The sequence below is a fragment of the Coenobita brevimanus genome, chromosome 71, assembly GCF_032717465.1.
Source record: "Coenobita brevimanus isolate Jiangsu-jjx chromosome 71, ASM3271746v2, whole genome shotgun sequence".
NCBI lineage: Eukaryota > Metazoa > Arthropoda > Malacostraca > Decapoda > Coenobitidae > Coenobita > Coenobita brevimanus.
In genome coordinates this window covers 51,632,432-51,652,806 of record NC_137024.1, presented here as the reverse complement: position 1 = coordinate 51,652,806, position 20,375 = coordinate 51,632,432, and the positions used below count along the sequence as shown (strand labels likewise).

At 42.8% G+C, this 20,375-nt stretch overlaps 1 protein-coding gene across 1 annotated transcript in view; it reads right to left on the bottom strand.

The window, feature by feature from the left end:
* Vps13 (vacuolar protein sorting 13C) overlaps window positions 1-20,375 on the bottom strand; it is a 1,164,731-nt gene that overhangs the window by 211,776 nt on the left and 932,580 nt on the right. The window lies entirely within an intron of this gene.

Sequence of the window (20,375 nt, the reverse complement as noted above, 5' to 3'; positions counted from 1 at the left end):
CTCAATGAAGATACTCAGCTGAAGACAGCTGCTGTACCTGCACTGTAAAACTTTGCCTGAAACCCTCGTCTGGGTTGTGCGATGGTTAATGGTAATGAAATGCAGATTGTGGCACTAAATTCTTCTATCTGCTTTATTGCAGTTTGCAGTAACAGGATGAAGGTGGTAGTGTCAGATTCTCCTATTTGCTTTGTGCCATTTTCCAAGCTGTAACTCCTGCTAGCTACATTCTTCAATGTCTATTGTACCTATCTGTCTTATGAAAGCGAGTTATGGAGAAGATGAAGGAGCTGTACTTGAGTGGGGAAACCTGGTAAGGAGCCTTCATAATATTCCATGGATCAAAACGGACCTGAGCATTAAAGAAACCTGCAATTTTTAATTAGAAATCATTAAACATAGAGAATGAAAGTAATGTGAGTATAAGTGGCTGGGGAATGATTGGGAGAAGGTGGGAGATGAGAAAGGAGGAAGACATCAGAAGGAAAGAAGCAGCAAAGGCAATGAAGAAAGTCAAAATAGGGAAAGCCCACGGAATTGATGGTGTGCGTGGTGAAATGCTGAAGCAGGTGGTAAAGATAGTAGTAGAATGGGTATGGAGGATATAAAGATTGGCACAGAAGGAAGGAAGAGTCCTGGAGAACTGGAAGTCAGGTATAATTATTCCCCTGTGCAATGGAAAACAGAAAAAAAAAAAAGTGTAGTATGCATAGGGGCATTTGCCTTCTTAGTGTCACAGGAAAATTATATGGCATAATACTTAATGACAGAGTTAGGGAAATAACAGAAGAGTTAGCTGGAGATGAACAGATAGGTTTTAGGAGGGGAAAAGGTTGTGAAGATCAGATAATCACCCTATGGTGTTTAGTGGAAAAGTGATCTAAAATGATTTTCCAGAAGTAGGAATGGCAAAAGTACACAGATAATAGATGAAAAAAGTACAAAAACAAGAGAGTATTCAGGATAGGAGGAGATATGGAGACCTATACCCATTACTACATTCCACCCCCAAGCTTGTGACTAAAGTGTGGAATGTAGTAATGAGTATAGGTTTCCAAATCCCCTCCCATGTTGAATGCTCTCTTGTTTCTGTGCTTTTTTCATCGCTTACCTGTACACTTTTGCCATTCCTACTTCTTAACAATTATTTTAGAAAAAAAATTTAGTTTTCTAGTTTATGATCTTTTTGTGGAAGTATAATTATGCATAAAGCAAGAGTTAGATTTGGATTGTTACATGCACAGCATACTGAAATACTAATGCGAGGGTGCCTTCCCGTGAAAAGAAGTGTTTTGGTACATTCTTTAACTGTAAGCGAGCAGTGGCCAACCAATACTGTGCAAAATGGCATACTTAAGGGTGACTGCGATGCAGTTTTCAGGCTGTACCTTACGAACTATAGCCTGAATACTTTTCTAAACAAGAAACCTTGACACCTGACAAGCAGCGTTTTTGTGCATAATATGCCAGGGTACGCCTTTCCGTTTTGGAGTAATGACTGATGAAGAAGAAAGAAAATCGTTATTTTGGGGGTTCGATTTTGCGAACTGGGGAATGGCTGGGAGAAGGAGGGAGGTGAGAAGACAGGAAGAAATCAGTAGGATGGAAGTTTTGGAAGCAACAAAGAAAGTCAAAATGGGGAAAGCCCCTGGAATTGATGGAGTGTGTAGTGAAATGCTGAAGCATGGGGGAGAGACAGTAGTAGAATGGATGTGGAAGATGTGCAGATTGGCCTGGGAGGAAGGTAAAGTCCCAGATGATTGGAAGTCAGGTATAATTATTCCTTTGCACAAAGGAAAAGGGGAAAAAGAAGTGTGTGGTAATCATAGGGGCATTTGTCTTCTTAGTGTAATAGGCAAAGTATAGGGTTGGATACTTATTGACAGAGTTAGAGAAAGAACAGAGGAATTAGTTGGAGAAGAACAGGGAGGCTTTAGGAAAGGAACAGGTTGTGTAGATCAGATATTCATTCTCAGGTCTTTAGTGGAAAAGTGTCTAGAGAAGGGAAAGAAATTTTATGCAGCCTTCATGGATTTGTAGAAAGCATATGACAGGGTGGATAGACAAGGGTTGTGGAAAGTATTACGAAGGCAGCTGGGAAGTCGTTGAATTCTGTGAAGAGTATGTATGAGGGTGCTAAGGCTGCACTGTGTGTGGATAGTGAACTGAGTGAGTTTTTCCTATTTGAAGGTTGGATTGAAACAAGGATGTGTCATGTCTTCATGGTTGTTCAATCTGTATATGGATGGGGTTATAAAAGAGATACAAAGTAGGGCAGTGGATGTTGGAGTGGCCCTAATGAGAGAGGGCAGTGTTTGGAACTCCCTGTACTGTTGTTAGCTGATGATACTGTGTTGTTAAGAAGACGAAGGGGAGCTGCAAGGCTTGGTGAATGAGTTTGGGAGAGTGTGTAAGAAATGGAATTTAAACGTGAATGTAGAGAAGTGTTTTTTTTTTTTTTTTTTTTTTTTTTTTTTTTAAATGTGCCCGACTCTGGGCATAGGCTTCACAGCCTGCTATCAAGGCCCAGCAGTCCTCCTACATACCATACACCTCTACATGGTCTTCGAAAGACGTGAAGTCAGTGAATGTACAGTGAGGTTAGATGATGAGAAAATGGAAAATGTGAGTACGTTTAAGTACTTGGGTAGTGTGATGAGTAAGGATGGAAGTTTAGAGGGTGAAGTGCTTGAAGAGGTACAACAAGGAAGAAAGGTTGCTGGTTCCTTGAAGGCAGTGATAAGAAACAGGGAAGTGAGCATGGAAGTGAAAAAATTATTACATGACAGTATTGTGATACCAACTCTGATGTATGGAAGTGAGCCTTTGACGTTGTTGGAGGGACATAAGTCAAGAGTGAGTGCAATGGAAATGAGTTATTTGCGAGGAGCCTGTGGAGTCACATGGAGACAGACTGACAAATGAGGATGTGAAGGAGCGTTATGGTGTGGATGTGGATCTGATAGGAAGCGTCAGAAGAAACACACTGAGGTGGTTTGGCTATGTGGAGAGGATGGAGAGTGACAGACTGATGAGGAGAGTGTACGTGAGGTGGAGGGGGAGAGAGGGAGGGAAAGGCCAAGGATGGGATGGAGGGATGAAGTGGAGAGGTATATGAGAGAAGGGGGTGTGAATTGGCAGCGGGGCAGTGAAATGGTGGGGGACAGGGTGACATGGAGCCAATTTGTTTGTGGCCACCCCGTATAAGGGATTAAGGTGTCTGGCAATAGATAGATTTTGTGACTCCTATGAAGGTTAGGAAGGCTTTGCAAGTAGTTTTGCACTTGAATAGCAAAGGTCTTTTGGTTTATAAGCTTTGAACTAAGCTTTACGACAGTTTTCCCACAAGCGCTCCTATACCCTTCATAAGCTTTGAACTAAGCTTTACGACAGTTTTCCCACAAGCGCTCCTATACCTTACTGTATAAGAGAGGACGCCACTCTGAACCTGCGCCATTGCTACTTATGGAGTGCTACAGCCCTCCGTGATATATGAGGGGGATACACTGATGCACAGGTGGTCGGTAGTGTTTGACCAACAACCACTCACTTGATGCAGAATTGCTTACTTTTCCCCCCCATTTCTCATTCTAACTCTATGCCTGCTTTCCTTTTTTCCTACTTCTCTATTTCCTTTCTGCCATTTTACAAAAACTCTTCTTTCCACATCAGGTGGCTCTGCACTGAATGGCAAGCCTGATGGTTTCCTGTAATTAAAGAAAACATTTTTTCCTGTAACCCGGGAAACCATTTATAATGCTGAGTGGTAACCATTTAATCTGCTATGGTGTACCTGTTAACTACGTGGAAAGACACAAATGCAGCATCCATCCATGAACCAAATTTCCACACTATTAACCATACTTCACTATGGCAAAGTGCTGGATGTGACCATCAGTTCACTACATGGGATGGCCCTACAGGGGCAGCTGCTTGACTGCAATTGATGGATCTGCTTGGCCAGACACTCTGGGGTTGATCAACAACACTAATGCACTCTCTTATAAAATGACAGTTATATATAATAGCTGTCATGAAGAGGTGTCAGAGAAATTTCAGAAATATGTTGAATGACATAAAGTAACTTGGTGGTGGGATGAGGGTGAAGAAGCTGCAGTTATGGAGTGAAGAAGGGTTTTCCAGGAATAGAAAATGGGTGGTTACAAAAAGGAATATTTGGCTGCATGTGCAGGGCTAGAAGAGAGGTTTACAGGGCAAAGTCTGAGTCTCATGAGACTTTTACTTAAAAACTTAAATAGTATGAAAAGAAAAAATATGATATTTAAGGTGGTTAATCTGATGAAGAGGGAGAATAGCAATATCACAGGCAAGCAGTGTGTGAAGAATGATGACGGAAAGGTAGTGATGAACAGTGAGGATATTAAAGATGCATGACAGAGCACTACAACTGGTTGTTGAATGTGGAGTTTGACTGTAGGAAGGAAGGTTTGGGCCAACAGATCCAGTGTCTGGTCCTTGGCCTCTGATTGATGTTGCTCCTGTGAGCAGGGCTATAGGCAGGATGTACAGTAGGTGGGGAAGGCAGCAGGTGCATCTGGGTTGACTGCTGAAATATTGAAAGCCTCAGGAGATATAGGAGTGGGGTCAGTCACTGATTTGATAAATATGATTATGTATGAGTGTGTTGTCCCAGATGATTGGCTAAAGAGTATACCTGTAAATGTGTACAAGGGGAAGGCTGATGCCCTGGAAATAAGAAATTATAGAGGCATAATGTTTTTGGACCTGATAATGGAGAGAGTTATAGAAGGTATGACTGGAGAAAGAGTGAAAACTGATGAAATGCAGTTTGGGTTTATGCCAGGCAAAGGGACCATTAATACCATATTCATTGTTCAACAGCTTCAGGAAAAAATATATAAGAAAGAAAAAGGAACTGTACAGTACTTTTTTTCTGTTGATTTGGAGAAGGCCTTTGTCAGAGTACCCAGAGAGGTGGTGGAATGGGCAATGAGAAAGCCTGGGATTGAGGAGAGGCTGGTTAGGATGATTATGGTCATGTATGTCGGTGCTCGCACCCAGGTGAAGGTGAATGGAGATATGAGTGAAGAGTTTTCCATGAATGTTAGTGTGCATCAGGGGGTCAGTCTTGACCCTGTTGTTGTTTATCATGGTACTTGAAGCCCTCTCATGTGACTTCAGAAATGGGCTCCCATGGGAGATGTTGTATGCTGATGATTTGGTGATGACTGCAGAGAATGAAAGGGAGGCAGAGGAAAGATTTTTGATGTGGGGAGACGGTATGGGTTACAGAGACTTATGAGTAAAAGCAGATGAAACAAAAGTGACAGTATTCAAGGTTTGGAGCAATACCGTCAAAGAAGACAGGAAGTGGCCAGGTGCAATTTGCCACAAGGGCATGGAAAGTAATTCCATCCTGTGCAGTGTCTGTGATAAGTGGATGTGTAAGAGATGCAGTGGTATTAGAGACAGAATGTGATATAATGCTGATTTCAAGTGTGCAGTGTGTTGGGGAGAGCACATGGAGATTGCCAGGCATGAAACGACTGAACTTGCTGATGAGTCTCTTGAGTGTGTGGAAGAGTTTTGTTATTTGGGAGACATGTTATGTGCTGGAGGCAGGGCTGAAGCTAGCTCTGTGGCTAGAGTGGGCAGTGGTTGGAAGAAGTTCAAGAAGCTGTTGCCTCTCCTGATATTGAGGGGGCTCTCCCTCCGTGATAAGAGATCTTTGTATGCGGCAAGTGTTAGGAGTGTAATGCTGTATGGTACTGAGACCTGGGAAGTAATGGAAGAAGATATTCGCAAGCCCAAACATACAGCAATGGGAATGATTAGGTGCATGTGCAGTGCATCCCTGAGTGCGAGGCCTGGGGAAGCTAGGTTTTTGATGCAAGACTTGAGATGGGACTGGAGTGTATTGATGTTGTGATGAGGAGAGGTAGGGTGAGATAGTTTTGGCATGTGGAGAGGATGGGTGATGATAACTGGGTGCAGAAAGTGAGAAGTGTTAATGCTGGGGGAAAGGCAGCGAGAGGCAGATGAAAAAAGACCTGGGATGAGGTTGTTGAGTGTGGCCTCAAGGATAAGGGACTAAATAGGGAAGCTGCCAGAGATCGAGCAGCAAGGAGAGCTGTCTTTATGTGACCAAGACTGACTCATGCACGCATGCTGGAGCCTTCAAAAGTGAAACGAAATGAACGATCTATTCTGTGACAGCTGTGGTTTTGTTATCTTAGTATACATCGACACATCTGGAAGTGTAGACAAACCATCTGATACTGCATTTGTCTTTGGTCTGTGTTTCCTGTCCAGTGGTGCTGCTTCTCCTTTTCCCAAATTTCCCTATGTGCCCACTCTTAAAATTTCTGCCATATGTACCAATGATTCTGCACTCTTTGGATAAAAAGTCTACCTGATTATGCTGCTTGAAGCTGTCTTAGGTGTGGGCATTTGTTCAACAGATTTATGCAACAAGGCCTGGTTATCCCTTCTTGCATTATCAGTAAAGTTTTCTCCCTAAACATTGTTTTTTTTTTATAATTTCCATGGGATGAGACCCAAAGATGGGAATGGGTTGATTATTTTCTATTTGATCCAATCTAGTGTCACTATATAACCTACAATCTGAGGTCCTGATCTTTAATATCTGGGATCTAAACAATGGAGGTCTGTGGCTCTTTTCTGATGCTGAGGTCCACTTCTTAATTAAGGTCCTTTTACTTTGGAAAAAAGTATAAATATCAGAGACCATTCTGTGTTAATCTCCTTGTTTCTTGTAGTGGTAGTTTAGGTGAACCATGAGCATAGTTGACTGCAGCTCAAGCTGTCTTTCCCTGGCAGTCCATCATCCCCCTCCTGAGGGATAGGGAGGGAGCTGAAGGACTTTTGTGTGACTGAGTAGCAAAGCAGCCCAGCTATATCAGTGCCACATATAATTACATTTCTCTACAACACAGTCTCCTTGTTTCTAAAAAGCACATCAACACAGTGGTTTTCTCCTGGAATACTGTATATGAGGCCAATAGTAGTTGTTTGTTGGATGCTTATTGGAGGAAGTATACTGTCTTCAATGCAAAAGGTGAGGATTGCAATGACCCATGCCAGTTAATATAGGTTACTGCTGTAGTGTTGTCTGTTGTAAAATGAATGTTTTCTTGCCTCATAAACTTTTTCTTTTGTAGGAAGGGGGCTACTTTTACCTCCTCCACATCTGTGTGTCATCTCTGTCATCTGCTGGTCTAAGTATCCAGTCTGACATGTCCTCTTGAAAAGTGGTTTCCAACTGTTATCTGAGGCATCTTAACAGAGAGTGACTGCTGTTGGGAGATTCTCCCAGAGGAGTGGGCACTGCAGGATAGCAGTTGTGGTCCACTATACTAGAGTTTTTTTGTGTATAGCAGGTATGGCATTTGTCTCTCTCTCTGCTTTCAGAAGACTGTTTTCTACGAACACCAGCATCTTCAGCCTCTGTCTGCCTAGTGGTGCACATTCTGTTCTGAAGATGATTATTCTAATGAGTCATTTCTGCTGCCTTTTTGTCACTGGGTGATACAATTTAAGGTTTGAAATTTTCAAATTGCTGAAGACTCCTTTCTCCCTTTCACTGAAAGTGACAATATTTTACCACTTTTATATACCCTTGGGCAGCCTCTGTGACAGCTGTGCAAAGTCCCATTGAACCATATACTGTTAAACCTCCAGGAGGAAGGAGTCTTGTATACTACCAGAAGGAGAACAGTCTATCTATCTATCTATAGCTCGACGTCCTAATCCCGCAAAGGGTGGCCGCAGACAAAACGCCTCCAAGTCGCTCTGTCACCCACCATTTGACTACCCTCCCCCCAACTCACCCCCACCTCCCTCATATACCTCTCTACTCCATCCCTCCACCTCATCCTCGGTCTAGCCCTCCCTATCGCTCCCTCCACCTCACCTACATACACCCTCTTAGTCAGTCTTTCATTCTCCATTCTCTTCACATGTCCAAACCACCTCAGTGCATTTCTCCTAATCTCAACCACATCCACATCCACTCCACAACGTTCCTTCACTTCTTCATTCATCAACCTGTCCCTCCACGTCACTCCACATGCTCCTCTTAAGTAACTCATTTCCACTGCTCTCACTCTTGACTTGTTCCCCTCTTGCAAGGTCCACGCCTTGCTTCCATACGTCAGGGTAGGGATCACAATACTATCATGCAGTAACTTCTTAACTTCCATACTCACCTCTCTATTTCTCATCACTGCTTTCAGTGTACCAACAACCTTCCTTCCCTGCTGTACTCTTTCACGCACTTCATTCCCCAAAGTTCCATCCTTACTCATCACACTACCCAAGTACTTCAATGCACTCACATTCTCCATATCCTCACCATCCAACCTCACTGCACACTCTGTGACTTCATTCCTCTCAAACACCATAACTTTACTTTTGTTTACATTAACTTTCAGATTCCTCCTCCTACACACTGTCCCAAATTCATTCACCAAACCTTGCAACTCCCATTCATCTTCACTCAACAATACTGTATCATCAGCAAACAGCAACACCGGAATCTTCCAAATCTCACTCTCATTCATTAGAGCCACCCCACATCCACTGCCCTACCTTGCACCTCCTTTACAACCCCATTCATGTATATATTAAACAGCCATGGAGACATCACACATCCCTGTTTCAGTCCCACATTGAGATCAAAGAACTCACTCAGCTCACCATCCACTCGCACCGTAGCCCTAGCTCCCTCGTACATACTCTTCACAGCACTCAACAATTTCCCCTCCACTCCATATATTCTTAATACCTTCCACATACCTTGCCTATCTATTCTGTCATAAGCTTTCTCCAAGTCCATGAAGGCAGCATACACTTTCCTTCCCTTCTCTAGATACTTCTCCACTAAACATCTTAGAACAAATATCTGATCTACACACCCTTTTCCCTTCCTAAATCCCCCTTGTTCTTCTCCAACTAGCTCCTCTGTCATATGCCTAACCCTATCAATGAGTATTCTACCATATATTTTACCAGTCACACTAAGAAGGTAAATACCCCTATGGTTACCACATACTTCTCTCTCCCCTTTTCCTTTGTATAAAGGAACAATTATACCTGATTTCCAGTCCTCTGGAACCCTTCCCTCTTCCCTAGCCAATCTACACAACTTCCATATCCACTCCACGACAATCTCACCCCCATACCTAAGCATTTCACCACACACTTCATCAATTCCTGGGGCCTTTCCCAACTTAATCTTCTTCATCGCTTCCACTACTTCCGCCCTACTGATCTCTTTCTCCCTCCTCTCATCTCTTCTTCTCCCAGCCATTCCCCAACCACTTATACTCGGACTGCTCTCACTCTCTACATTCAACAAATCCTCAAAGTGCTCCTTCCATCTCCTCAATTTCTCTCTCTTCTCCACCAACAACCTATTATTCCTATCTTTCACTCCCCTACTATTTCCCCTTTCATGCTGTCTTACTTTCTTTACCTCCTTCCAAACCAATTTCTTACTCTCCCTCCATTTCACACTCAGATTCCTCCCAAACCCTTCATTCACTTTCTTCTTACTCTCCTTCACCAGTCTCTTAACCTCCCTTCTCCTGCTCACATATACCTCTCTCTTCTCTCTCTCATCTTCTCTTCTACCTCTACTCGTTAACCATTCACTATATGCCTTCTTCTTTTGTTCCACAGCTCGTTTCACCTCATCATTCCACCATGCTGTCCCTTGCACACCCTTGCATCTCCTCCTCACTCCACAAACCGCCTCACATGCTGCGCCTATCTCTTCCGTGAATATCTTACAAACGTCTTCCACCCCTTCCATCTGCTCTAGCTCATACCTTCCCAATCTTTCTTCCACTATGCTCTTATACTCTGTCATTTTCTCACTATCTTGCAATTTCTCCACTCTTCTCACAGGAGCTGCTTCCTCCTGTCTTACCCTTCGTCTCAACCACTTTCTTTGCAGCTCTACCTTGGCCATCACTAAGTGATGGTCCGAGACTCCATTCCCCCATCCTCTCCACACTCTTGCATCCAACACTTGTCTTCTCATTCACTCATCCACACACACGTAGTCTATCATTGCCTTCTTTCAACAAGTTCACCATCCATCCTCCTCATTACTCTCCATGTATACCGGTGGATCATCTTATGACGAAAGTAGGTGTTGGCTATTGCCAACCCCTTACAAGCACAGATGTCCACCAAAGCACTACCATTCCCATCTACTTCAGCTGGCACACCCCACTGACCAACCACTCCATCCACTCGTACATTCCCAACTTTGCCATTCATGTCTCCAATCAACAGCACTCTCTCGCTCCTCTCAAACTTGTCCATACATGCTTCTACTCTCGCCCAAAACTCATCTTCACTCTTGCCACTCGATTCTCTGTCGGGGCATACACACATACAATTGCCCACGCTTGTATATCTACTTTCATCCTCACCCATACAATCCTTGCACCCACTGTTCCATACTCTCTTATATTCTCCTTCCACTTCCTGCTTATCATCAGACATGCTCCCTTTCTTGCCCTCTCATTCTCATTGATTCCCGCACATATACCTAAACCATATTCCCATTCTCTCACCCTTTCACCCCTCCATTTAGTTTCAGTCAATCCACATATATCCACTTTTGCATCCTCAAGCACCTGAACAATCTCTCTCTCTTTCACTTCATCATTCACTCCTCTCACATTCCATGTTCCCACCCTCAGAAAGTCCTTTGTAAGTTCCTTAGTTGTCAACGTATGGTCTGTCCGGGTCCGAGGCGCTTTATTCGCTTTTTTAGTTAATTCTTTTTACAGGGTGGGGCACTAACCCACCACCAACCCTTTTAGTCGCCTCATATGACAAGCAGGGATACTGGGGGAGTATTCTTGAAACCCTCCTACCCCCAGGGGGTAGTCATGTTTATCAGTCAACTTAGTCATTATTGTGGATACTGACACTATCAAACGTACTGTTAAAACTGATAGGCAGAGACAAGCCCTCATTTTTTTATTGTAATTTGGGAAACCCTTGATGTCTAATTTAACGTTCTCATTGTAAATGCATTCTGCAATGCAGAATGCTAGATATTAAATCTAATTCTCACAACAGTTCCACAAATGACCATCAGAATTAGGGTGATAACATATACCTTAATTCTTTCAATCTTAACATTTTAAATCCGATGACATATTTTCATTCTTTCTACCATTTAATAATTTTAATCAATTAAGGAGAAGCATCTTGAACTAGGAGAGTACCCTCCTAAGCTTAATAAAGTAATCTGAAAGTAACAAAAATAAATCACTAAACCATATCACTATATCACTGGCTTGAAAGGCTAATTACAAGAATATTATCTCACAAGATGGGCATATTTCAAGTCCTTGTCAAGTTCTTTAAAAATACTGACATTCGATAATCCAGCATGTTATGTAAGAGATTGTCTCTGTCAGCTGCATTTCAATATCATCAACAAGAATAAAGCGGACATCAGAGTTCAGCATCACCAGCAGTATCTTTTTACTGGTAACTGGTACACAACCCATATAGGATTTCAAACTAATATGTACAATCACAGAGGAGGTAGAGCACTTTTTTCCATGACTGTGTGGCTGTAAATTTCTCATTCCAAATGCATCTGGGTGTAAGGGGGATGGTTGAGAGTTTCAACCTCTCCAGTAAATGACATCTTTTTTCATCTTAATTGCAATACCATCAAAGGATTTTACTAAATATATATATACATACAAGGTCTGTTCAGAATGTATCCAACATTATGCTCTAATAAAATAAATAACTATAACCTGTTGAGCTAGGACACTAATACCCATCAAAGTAGGCTCCTTCTGACTTGACACACATAGCGCAGTGTTCTTTCCACTGCATGAAAATTTTTCAAAGTTGATTTTTGGGATGATCTGTAGGTGCTCTGTCGCATTCGTCATGATCTCTTATCTCAAATCAGGAACCCTTCAGCAGAGTTTCGAGCTCAGGGAATAATCAAAAGTCACAAGGAGCCATGTCTGATGAGTGGGGAGCCTGCCAGACCTGCAGGATGTTATGCTTGGCCAAAAATTCCTGAATCAGTTGAGAAGACTGGGCAGGGGCATTGTCATGGTGCAGCTTCCAACTAGCTGCTTTCCAAAGGTCTGGACTCTTCCGCCAAACTGCATCACAAAGACCACAGATAATGTCAAGGTAATAATGTTTGCTGACAGTCTGACCTTCTGGTGCATATTCGTGATGCACAACACCATGGTAGTTTATATAAAATAAAAAAAAGTCACCATGCGGGTGCATTTCACCTGTCATGCTTTTTTTGCCCGAGGCAACCCTGCATGCTTCCATTGCGATGACTGCTTTGGTTTCTGGGTCGTACCCATACACCTAAGTCACATTTGCAGTGATAACAGTTTTCAGAAAGTCTGGATCATGATTTGCACACTCCATGTCTTGAGCAACATTCATCAAAGAGAAGAGATCATGATGAATGTGATGAAGCATCTGCAGGAGATACCAAAAACCAATTCTGAAAAATGTTTCAGGCAGGGGAACGAATGCTGGGCTATGAGTGTCAAGTCAGAATTTAAGGGAAATTAATGTCCTAGCTCGACAGGTTTACTATTTATTTTTCAGAAAGCCTAAAGTCGGATACTTTCTGAACAGACCTCGTACAAATGGCATCATGCTTCTCCTTAAGGAATCCCTGTACTTAGGATGGCCATGGTATAAGTGATACTTTCTGTTGATAGAAAGCTAAACCAGTGCCAAAACCAGCTAATTATTTTCTAACAGTTGCTGGAAGAAGCAATGAAAGATGAAATCTAATATGTGTAATAAGATTTGTAACACTGAGAAAGTCTCAGCTTGGACTATATACTTGTAGCTGGATGTTTCCTACATAAGAGTGATACCTGTGTGGCTAGTTATGAAGCTTGCATTCACACTTTCCTCTCATGGACACACTTCCTGGGGACAACAGTGGCCATACATCAACTACATATTCAGATTACTTTATTCTGTAATTATATTAAACTCTTGTGGTACTGAACAAGTGAACAAAGCTGTGTCCAATCCCACAAACCAAAATATTCAACTGTAGCATCAAAAGAGTCAAACAAAGCTATTTTTAATCCTACTGCTACTTCAATGGTCACTGCTCCTCTGAACTGTCTACTTGCATCCCTCCACCACTATGGCAGGCAAGGAGCAACAAACTCTCTTCCCTTTTCTATCCAATTCTCTAATGCATGATTTAACCATTACTCTCAGTCTTTCATGTATGCAACAGGTCAGCTCTGGAACTGTCTCCCTCTGCTGGTATTTCTTACTGCCTATGATCTCCAGTCTTTCAAACACAGTGTGACAAGGCATCTCAAAATGAACGGATCTTGAATTTAACTCTCTGTTACTAGTGGAGAAGGGAGAAAAAGTGAGCAGATGGAGAGAACTCTTAAAGGAATTGTTGAACATACAGGATGGAAGTAATGCGAGTATAAGTGGCTGGGGAATGACTGGGAGAAGGAGGGAGGTGAGAAGACAGGAAGAAATCAGTAGGATTGAAGTTGTGAAAGCAATGAAGAAAGTTAAATTGGGGAAAGCCCCAGGAATTGATGGAGTGTGTGGTGAAATGCTGAAGTATGGGGGAGAGATAGTAGTAGAATAGATGCGGAAAATGTGCAGACTGGCCTGGGAGGAAGGTAGAGCCCCGGAGGATTGGAAGTCAGGTATAATTATTCCCTTGTACACAGGAAAAGGGGAAAAAGAAGTGTGTGGTAATCATAGGGGCATCTGTCTTCTCAGTATAATAGGAAAAGTGTATGGTAGGATACTTACTGACAGAGTTAGAGAAAGAACAGAGGAATTAGTTGGAGAAGAACAGGGAGGCTTTAGGAAGGGAAGAGGTTGTGTAGATCAGATATTCATTCTTAGATCTTTAGGGGAAAAGTTTCTAGAGAAGGGAAAGAAGTTGTATGCGGCTTTCATGGATTTGGAGAAAGCATATGACAGGGTGGATAGACAAGGATTGTGGAAAGTACAGTAGAACCCCGGAATTCGTACGCCTCTCTGCTCGTACAACTCGGTTTTCATACAGCTTTTTCGCCCAAAAATCGTTCTAGTTTTTGTACGGTGACCCGTTATTCGCGCTAAGAGATGCGGCGTCGTAGGTGCCACATGGTCGCCAGTCTGGCTTTGTCTTCCGCCAGCTATGCATCAGTTATACAGGCTCGATTAAATTTTGTGATGAATTACGTATTTTCGTTAGAAAATTGTACATAATTATGAGCCCCAAGAGATTAGTGAGTCAGCTGGAGCTAAAAGTAATGCAGTGAGAACAACAACTGAACTGAAAAAAGAACTCATTGCAAAGTCTGAAAGTGGAACCCATCTCCGATCTTGCCATTCATTATAGTATGGCGAAATCTACCATTTCATCCATACTAAAGAACGGATTAATGTAAATTACATTTTTTCTTAGGGAAAAAAATGATTTGGTTTTCGAACAATTCGCAACTCTTACAGCCTCCAGGAACGAATTGTATATGAATTCCGGGGTTCTACTGTATTAAGAATATATGGAGTAGATGGGAAGTTGTTGAAAGCTGTGAAGAGTATGTATGATGGTGCTAAGGCTGCAGTGTGTGTGTTGATGGTGAACAGAGTGAAATTTTCTCTTTGAAGGTTAGGTTGAAACAGGGATGTGTCATGTCTCCATGGTTGTTCAATCTGTACATGGATGGGGTAATAAAAGAGGTACAAGGTAGGGTAGTGGATGTTGGAGTGGCCCTGGTGAGAGAGGGTAGTGTTTGGAAACTCCTTGTACTGTTGTTTGCAAATGATACTGTGTTGTTGAGTGAAGACGAAGGAGAACTGCAAGGCTTGGTGGATGAGTTTGGGAGAGTGTGTAAGAAGCGGAATCTAAAGGTGAATGTAGGGAAGAGTAAAGTGATGGTCTTTGAGAGAGGTGAAGTCAGTGAATGTACAGTGAGGTTGGATGGTGAGGAATTGGAAAATGTAAGTACGTTTAAGTACTTGGGGAGTGTGATGAGTAAGGATGGAGGTTTGGAGGGTGAAGTGCTTTTAAGGGTACAGCAGGGAAGAAAGGTTGCTGGTTCCTTGAAAGCAGTGATAAGAAGCAGGGAAGTGAAAAAGTTACTATCTATCTATCTATTGCCAGACGCCTCAATCCCGTTTGGGGTGGCCACAAACAAATCGCCTCCAAGTCGTCCTGTCCCCCGCCATTTCACTCCCCTGCTCCCAACTCACACCCCCCTCTCTCATATACCTCTCCACCCCATCTCTCCATATCATCCTCGGCCTCCCCCTCCCTCTTTCCCCCTCCACCTCACTCACATACACTCTCTTCGTCAGTCTTTCACCCTCCATCCTCTCCACATGGCCAAACCACCTCAGTGTGTTCCTCATAACGCTTCCTATCACATCCACATCAACACCACAACGCTCCTTTATATCCTCATTCGTCAGCCTGTCTCTCCATGTGACTCCACAGGCTCCTCTTAAATAACTCATTTCCACGGCTCTCACTCTTGACTTGTGTCCTTCCAACAACGTCCAAGCTTCACTTCCGTAAGTTAGAGTTGGTATCACAATACTGTCATGTAGTAACTTTTTCACTTCCATGCTCACTTCCCTGTTTCTTATCACTGCTTTCAAAGGACCAGCAACCTTTCTTCCCTGCTGTACCCTTTCAAGCACTTCACCCTCCAAACCTCCATCCTTACTCATCACACTACCCAAGTACTTAAACGTACTCACATTTTCCAATTCCTCACCATCCAACCTCGCTGTACATTCACTGACTTCACCTCTCTCAAAGACCATCACTTTACTCTTCCCTACATTCACCTTTAGATTCCGTTTCTTACACACTCTCTCAAACTCATCCACCAAGCCTTGCAGCTCCCCTTCGTCTTCACTCAACAACACGGTATCATCTGCAAACAACAGTACAGGGAGTTTCCAAACACTATCCTCTCTCACCAGGGCCACTCCAACATCCACTACCCTGCCTTGTACCTCTTTTATTACCCCATCCATGTACAGATTGAACAACCATGGAGACATGACACATCCCTGTTTCAACCCAACTTTCAAAGAGAAAAATTCACTTAGTTCACCATCCACACGCACTGCAGCCTTCGCACCATCGTACATACTCTTCACAGCATTCAACAACTTCCCATCTATTCCATATATTCTTAACACTTTCCACAATCCTAGTCTACTACATGGCAGTATTGTGATACCAACTCTAACGTATGGAAGTGAAGCTTGGACGTTGTTGGAAGGACACAAGTCAAGAGTGAGAGCAGTGGAAATGAGTTATTTAAGAGGAGCATGTGAAGTCACATGGAGAGACAGGCTGACAAATGAGAATATTAAGCAGCGTTGTGGTGTGGATGTGGATGTGATAGGAAGCATTAGGAGGAATACACTGAGGTGGTTTGGCCATGTGGAGAGGATGGAGGGTGAAAGACTGACGAAGAGAGTGTATGTGAGTGAGGTGGAGGGGGGAAGAGGGAGGGGGAGACTGAGGATGAGATGGAGGGATGGAGTGGAGAGGTATATGAGAGAGGGGGGGGTGAGTTGGGAGCAGGGCAGTGAAATGGAGGGGGACAGGGCGACGTGGAGGTGATTTGTTTGTGGCCACCCCGAACGGGATTGAGGTGTCTGGCAATAGATAGATAGATAGATTATCTTGTTTTTGTTTTTTCCTAGAGGGAGCAATCTTGATGACTCCTGGCCTTAGGTTCCTTTTTTTCCTTGCAAAAAAAAAAAAATAAATAAATAAAAAAATCAATAATTATTTTAATGGAGACTTGTTCTACTAGCAGAGACATGGAAGTAGGCAGCAGTACTGTATATATTTTTCCCAATAGTTGGCACGCGCATCATTGTTCTGATGAGATTTCATCTGCTGAGTGGTGCCAGTTGTGGTGAGAAGATGAAGTAAGATTTCTCCTTCAATAATTAATGGACAATAATTCCAATATAAGTAAGTATCAAACTGTCAGTATTTTTTAATGCATATCAGATTTTTTTTTTATTTTTCACTAATCAAGTGATAATAATGTATGAGAGTTTAACCCACCGCAACCCAACCGATTTTTCACCAATGACCCCCCCCCCCCATCCTGACCAATTTTGGATTTTTTTAGGGGGGGGGGGCTCAAATCTCCACTTTTTGTGAGAAACTATGGAAAATCACAATAAAATTGCTCACCTGAGCCAAGTAGAGGGCTGTACAGGTGACCCTCCCACACCTGGTACCATCTTCTCTGAAGCAGCAGTGCAGCTCACACTTTTTCAATGGTAAGGGTAACTATTCCAAACCACTCAGAATAGGTAGGTATTTGTTCATTTGGTACAAATTTATATAAAGTACAAGAATATATTGGTTTTCATACACAATATAGACAATATAAGTGTTGTTCCACTTATCGAACACAAAAATCGCCAATTTCTTGCACCAATGACTCATTATGACTGTTGTTTCAATTACAATCTATTTTTCAACTTACATAATGCTTTCCTACAAACATTATACAAGTTTATACCTTATATAACAGTTATCACAGATAATTACAGGCCTTACTACTACAGTGAGTGTCATATATCGCAAGCACACACAGTATCAGAAGTGTACAAAGGTGTGATATTCCCGGAAACAGGGCTCCATGCACAATCCTACATTGCAATCAACACACTCGTACCTCATGTCATTTCTCTGAGTGGTTGGTCTTGCTTTCGAGTGACTACACACGTGACAGTGGCACTGGTGTCTAGGACGGTTCGATTGAGGAGGGATGAGGCTGGGCAAGTGGCATCCTGTGAGGCGCAGGGGAGTCTGGCAGGCAGTGGCGGGGTGGGAGTGGTGGTGTGGCCTTTCCTTAGTGTATTTGGAGATAAGTTCACAGAACAGCTCCCTCACAAACCTCTCAAAGGTCTCTGAGGTACCCATAGTCAATGCATGGAGGTAGTAGTCGTTGAGGACCGTGATGTCTAGAAGGTGGAAAAAAAAAGCTTTTTGTACCATTTCAACGTGGTCCTGGCACACTCCACACTGGAAATCATGGAGTCAGACTGGTCAACCTGCCTCATGTTGACAGTGTAGTCAATAACTGACTCTGGTTTCCAGATATGGTGCCTCTTCTCGCTGCAGTGATCCACAGAGTTGGTGCAGTATATCAGGGGGCAGTGTACCATCGAACGGAGGGAAACTTCCCTGTTGTGGTTCCATACAGTGGCGAGGATGTTATCTGATTTGAAAAGAAACACCTCATTATTATTGAGTTTCCTCCCAACCTTGACCATATGGCGGCGTTTATTTTTTCACAGTGCCTGAGACTCTGGTGTCGTGAAGGTGGAGGTACCAAGTGAGAAGAGGGCTAGTGTACTAGTTGTCTAGGTACAAAACATGACCACGATGAAGGTACTCCTCTATCACAGTCTTCACCACAGCCCCTGAGAATCCAATACTTCGATCTTCTGGTATGTCTGTCTGTGCAACGGTTTACAAGACTACGTCTTGCACATAACCAGTTTTATAGTCACACATAACAAAGATCTTGAACCCAAAATAGTGTCTCTTGCTGTGTCTGTACTGCTGAAAAGAAATACTGTATTACCTCTCCACAACACGAAACTCTCATCTATGACAAGGTCTCTGTAAGGATAGATGGATGAGCAGAACTTTTCCCACAGGTGATCAAAAACCATCCTTATTCTCCTCATTCTATTCTATCAGTGTTATTAGCAATTGTAGAGTCGTTGGCATCGTAAAAGTGGAGGCAGCTCAAAATTTGCTGAAATCTATTCCAACCCATTCCCTTCCCGACGAAAGGTGTGGTTATCATTGGGTCCGAAGACCAATATGCCGGAATTTGTCATTTTCTGACAATAGGTTCTCAAGAGAACCAGGGCAAAAAATATGAACATCTCACATGTCATTACTGGGTAGTCATATTGCTCGGAATGCCTGCCTAAGACAGGGTGGTAGTGAAGTTAGCAGGGGAGTGAAAGATAAAAATGGTATATTACTAGTGGAGAAGGGAGAAAAAGTGAGCAGATGGAGAGAGCACTTTAAGGAATTGTTGAACACAGAGAATGGAAGTAATGCAAGTATAAATGGCTGGGGAATGCCTGGGAGAAGGAGGGAGGTGAGAAGACAGGAAGAAATCAATAGGATAGAAGTTTTGGAAGCAATGAAGAAAGTTAAATTGGGGAAAGCCCCAGAAATTGATGGAGTGTGTGGTGAAATGCTGAAGCATGGGGGAGAGATAGTAGTAGAATGGATGTGGAAGATATGCACATAGGCCTGGGAGGAAGGTAGAGCCCCGGAGGATTGGAAGTCAGGTATAATTATTCCCTTGTACAAAGGAAAAGGGGAAAAAGAAGTGTGTGGTATTCATAGAGGCATTTGTATTCTTAGTGTAACAGGAAAAGAGTATGGTAGGATACTTATTGACAGAGTTAGGGAAATAACAGAGGAATTACTTGGAGAAGAACAGGGAGGCTTTAGGAAGGGAGGAAGTTGTGTAGATCAGATATTTATTCTCAGATCTTTAGTGGAAAAGTTTCTAGAGAAGGGAAAAAAGTTGTATGCGGCCTTCATGGATTTGGAGAAAGCATATGGCATGGTGGATAGACAAGGATTGTGGAAAGTATTAAGAATACATGGAGTAGATGGGAAGCTGCTGAATGCTGTGAAGAATATGTATGATGGTGCTAAGGCTGCAGTGCATGTGGATGGTGAACTGAGTGAATTTTTCTCTTTGAAGGTTGGGTTGAAACAGGGATGTGTCATGTCTCCATGGTTATTATGGATGGGGTAATAAAAGAGATACAAGGCAGGGCAGTGGATGTTGGAGTGGCTCTAGTGAGAGAGGGCAGTGTTTGGAAACTCCCTATACTGTTGTTTGCAGATGATACTGTGTTGTTAAGTGAAGATGACGGGGAGCTGCAAGGTTTGGTGGATGAGTTTGGGAGAGTGTGAAAAAAAACAGAATCTAAATGTGAATGTAGGGAAGAGTAAAGTGATGGTCTTTGAGAAAGGTGAAGTCAGTGAATGTACAGTGAGGTTGGATGGTGAGGAAATGGAAAATGTGAGATATTTAAATACTTGGGTAGTGTGATGAGTAAGGATGGAAGTTTGGAGGGTGAAGTGCTTGAAAGGGTACAACAAGGAAGAAAGGTTGCTGGTTCCATGAAAGGAGTGATAAGAAACAGGAAAGTGAGCATGGAAGTGAAAAAGTTACTACATGACAGTATTGTGATCAAACTCTAACGTAAGGAAGTGAAGCTTGGTTGCTGGAAGGACACAAGTCAAGAGTGAGAGCAGTGGAAATGAGTTATATAAG